General features: G+C 33.3%; 1 protein-coding gene across 2 annotated transcripts in view; it reads left to right on the top strand.

Moving 5' to 3' along the window:
- Nucleotides 1-3,849: 3,849 nt before the first annotated feature.
- The window catches only part of LOC108735390, a 52,500-nt gene continuing 51,596 nt past the window's right edge, over nucleotides 3,850-4,753 (top strand). For both annotated transcript variants that reach the window (XM_025974459.1, XM_025974456.1), the window contains exon 1: nucleotides 3,850-3,982. The gene's annotated coding sequence lies outside the window, so the exon portion shown is untranslated. The remainder of the gene's footprint in view (nucleotides 3,983-4,753) is intronic.

Genomic DNA, 4,753 nt, shown 5'->3' with positions numbered 1-4,753 from the left:
AAGTGCGATATTAGATAAGCACTTTCCTGCATAGTTTTTTCCAAGGTATACAAAACAATCTAACATAAAAAGGCGCACGTGAAATTATTTTGAGATGTAATGTATTTACTAAGCTTTGCGATATGATACGTATGTAAAAAAGTACGTAGAATCTCATGGTGCTAATGGTTTTCGAGTGCCATGTCAGATAGGCACTTTCCGGCATTGTTTGTTCCAAGGTATACAAAATAATCTAACACAAAAAAGCGCACGTGAAATTATTTTGAGATGTAATGTATTTACTAAGCTTTAAGATGTGATACGTATGTAAAAGATTACGTAGAATCTCATAGTGCTAACGGTTTTCGAGTGCGATGTCAGATAGCCACTTTCCGGCATTGTTTTTTCCAAAATATACCAAATAATATAACATAAAAAAGCGCACGTGAAATTATTTTGAGATGTAATGTATTTACTAAGCTTTGAGATGTTATACTTATGTAAAAAAGTACGTAGAATCTCATGGTGCTAACGGTTTTCAAGTGCGATGTCAGATAAGCACTTTCCTGCATTGTTTTTTCCAAGGTGTACAAAACAATCTAACATAAAAAGGCGCACGTGAAATTATTTTGAGATGTAATGTATTTACTAAGCTTTGCGATATGATACGTATGTAAAAAAGTACGTAGAATCTCATGGTGCTAATGGTTTTCGAGTGCCATGTCAGATAGGCACTTTCCGGCATTGTTTCTTCAAAATATACCAAATAATATAACATAAAAAAGCGCACGTGAAAGTATTTTGAGATGTAATGTATTTACTAAGCTTTGAGATGTGATACTTATGTAAAAAAGTACGTAGAATCTCATGGTGCTAACGGTTTTCGAGTGCGATGTCAGATAGGCACTTTCCGGCATTGTTTTTTCCAAGGTATACAAAACAATCTAATATAAAAAAGCGCACGTGAAATTATTTTTGAGATGTAACGAATTTAATTAGCTTTGAGATGTGATACTTATTTAAAAAAGTACGTAGAATCTCATGGTGTTAACGGTTTTCGAGTGCGATGTCAGATAGGCACTTTCCGGCATTGTTTTTTCCAAAATATACCAAATAATATAACATAAAAAAGCGCACGTGAAATAATTTTGAGTTGTAATGTATTTACTAAGCTTTGAGATGTGATACGTATGTAAAAAAGTACGTAGAATCTCATGGTGCTAACGGTTTTCGAGTGCGATATCAGATAGGCACTTTCCGGCATTGTTTTTTCCAAGGTATACAAAACAATCTAATATAAAAAAACGCACGTGAAATTATTTTGAGATGTAATGTATTTACTAAGCTTTGAGATGTGATACGTATGTAAAAAAGTACGTAGAATCTCATGGTGCTAACGGTTTTCGAGTGCGATATTAGATAAGCACTTTCCTGCATAGTTTTTTCCAAGGTATACAAAACAATCTAACATAAAAAGGCGCACGTGAAATTATTTTGAGATGTAATGTATTTACTAAGCTTTGCGATATGATACGTATGTAAAAAAGTACGTAGAATCTCATGGTGCTAATGGTTTTCGAGTGCCATGTCAGATAGGCACTTTCCGGCATTGTTTGTTCCAAGGTATACAAAATAATCTAACACAAAAAAGCGCACGTGAAATTATTTTGAGATGTAATGTATTTACTAAGCTTTGAGATGTGATACGTATGTAAAAAAGTACGTAGAATCTCATGGTGCTAACGGTTTTCAAGTGCGATATTAGATAAGCACTTTCCTGCATAGTTTTTTCCAAGGTATACAAAACAATCTAACATAAAAAGGCGCACGTGAAATTATTTTGAGATGTAATGTATTTACTAAGCTTTGCGATATGATACGTATGTAAAAAAGTACGTAGAATCTCATGGTGCTAATGGTTTTCGAGTGCCATGTCAGATAGGCACTTTCCGGCATTGTTTGTTCCAAGGTATACAAAATAATCTAACACAAAAAAGCGCACGTGAAATTATTTTGAGATGTAATGTATTTACTAAGCTTTGAGATGTGATACGTATGTAAAAAAGTACGTAGAATCTCATGGTGCTAACGGTTTTCAAGTGCGATATTAGATAAGCACTTTCCTGCATAGTTTTTTCCAAGGTATACAAAACAATCTAACATAAAAAGGCGCACGTGAAATTATTTTGAGATGTAATGTATTTACTAAGCTTTGCGATATGATACGTATGTAAAAAAGTACGTAGAATCTCATGGTGCTAATGGTTTTCGAGTGCCATGTCAGATAGGCACTTTCCGGCATTGTTTGTTCCAAGGTATACAAAATAATCTAACACAAAAAAGCGCACGTGAAATTATTTTGAGATGTAATGTATTTACTAAGCTTTGAATGATGATAGTTATGTAAAAAAGTACGTAGAATCTCATGGTGCTAACGGTTTTCAAGTGCGATATTAGATAAGCACTTTCCTGCATTGTTTTTTCCAAGGTGTACAAAACAATCTAACATAAAAAGGCGCACGTGAAATTATTTTGAGATGTAATGTATTTACTAAGCTTTGCGATATGATACGTATGTAAAAAAGTACGTAGAATCTCATGGTGCTAATGGTTTTCGAGTGCCATGTCAGATAGGCACTTTCCGGCATTGTTTGTTCCAAGGTATACAAAATAATCTAACACAAAAAAGCGCACGTGAAATTATTTTGAGATGTAATGTATTTACTAAGCTTTAAGATGTGATACGTATGTAAAAGATTACGTAGAATCTCATAGTGCTAACGGTTTTCGAGTGCGATGTCAGATAGCCACTTTCCGGCATTGTTTTTTCCAAAATATACCAAATAATATAACATAAAAAAGCGCACGTGAATGTATTTTGAGTTGTAATGTATTTACTAAGCTTTGAGATGTGATACGTATGTAAAACAGTACGTAGAATCTCATGGTGCTAACGGTTTCCGAGTGCGATGTCAGATAGGCACTTTCCGGCATTGTTTTTTCCAAGGTATACAAAACAATCTAATATAAAAAAACGCACGTGAAATTATTTTGAGATGTAATGTATTTACTAAGCTTTGAGATGTGATACGTATGTAAAAAAGTACGTAGAATCTCATGGTGCTAATGGTTTTCGAGTGCCATGTCAGATAGGCACTTTCCGGCATTGTTTGTTCCAAGGTATACAAAATAATCTAACACAAAAAAGCGCACGTGAAATTATTTTGAGATATAATGTATTTACTAAGCTTTGAGGTGTGATATCTATGTAAAAAAGTACGTACAATCTCATGGTTCTAACGGTTTTCGAGTGCGTTACCAAATAAAAAACTTCCGGCACTATTTTTGCAAAAATATATGAAATGATTTAAATATAAATAATCGCTCATGAAATTATTGGGAGGTAAATGGCATTAGTAACCCTCAGATGAAACGTATTCACAGTTGTTGCTTTGTTTTGATTTTTCACCTAATGCCTTCCTCTTTACCTTTTCTCTTTTACTTAACATAATGTTTCAATATCTTTTTCCGATACTAACTATTGGTGCAAATTCGAATTGAGTCTAATAGTATTTTAGTTTCGAACGTTACATTCACAGCTTGTTCCATCTGGGGTTGAAATCGGTGCTTCCCAATTTTCAATTTTAATTATGTTAAAATTCTGTAGTTATGATAGTGAAGCTCAAAACCATTTCAAAGTAGAGAATCGAATTTATGCAGTTCTCATGCTACATAGTGCTGTGCGACTAAACTACCAACTTCTAGATGTCGCCAAGGTCTTAAAATACACAGTTTATACAATCAAAATTAGCTGCCAGCTGTTTTAGGAGGGGCAATGTATTCGCTTATTCTTGCCAGCCAACGATCAGTCATTATACCCTAAAAGTGTTGTGGTGTACGGTATGATACCGAAAAGACGGTAAACGTGATAGTGTTGTGACTTTTTCATAATTCTGTTTCTCGGGGGTTGTTATCTACACTGTTATTTTCTTTATTATATCAGGTAATGTTGTGTTTCTGTCATAATTTTAGTTTTATTCCATTAAAATCGAAATATATTTACATCTGTACACAGCGCTACGTAGCCGGTTTTGTTATTGTTCTGTGTGCTACAGTCCAGGACATTTTCGGCAAAAGGCGAAATCCGACCCCTACCCATACACGTACAGGTCATTCTGAAAAGACAGATGTGTTTTGCTTGTTTAGACAATTCCAATAAAATAGCATCTATATTAAAAAAAATAAACATTATCAATCTTAACGAAGGAATGATTATGTTAATTAATTTAATTTTTTTTATACGGATAATTAATACATAATTACATTTTAATTTTTAAATATAATTTGGATTATGTACATGTTCCTTTACGTTATCGCTGGAGGTTTAAAATGCAAAAAAAAATTTTATTTGTTAAGCGCACGTGAAATAATTTTGAGATGTAACGTATTTGATAAGCTTTGGGATGTGATACTTATGTAAAAAAGTACATAGAATCTCATGATACTAACGGTTTTTGAATGCGATGTCAGATTGGCACTTTCCGGCATTGTTTTTTCCAAAATATACCAAATAATATAACATAAAAAAGCGCACGTGAAATTATTTTGAGATGTAATGTATTTACTAAGGTTTGAGATGTGATACGTATGTAAAAAAGTACGTAGAATCTCATGGTGCTAACGGTTTTCGAATGCGATGTCAGATTTGCACTTTCCTGCATTGTTTTTTCCAAAATATACCAAATAATATAACATAAAAAAGCGCACGTGAAAT

This window comes from Agrilus planipennis, unplaced genomic scaffold (genome assembly GCF_000699045.2).
Source record: "Agrilus planipennis isolate EAB-ADULT unplaced genomic scaffold, Apla_2.0 scaffold40, whole genome shotgun sequence".
Lineage (NCBI taxonomy): Eukaryota > Metazoa > Arthropoda > Insecta > Coleoptera > Buprestidae > Agrilus > Agrilus planipennis.
The sequence above is the reverse complement of the archived record's forward strand: the minus strand, read 5'-3'. Positions and strand labels throughout refer to the sequence as shown.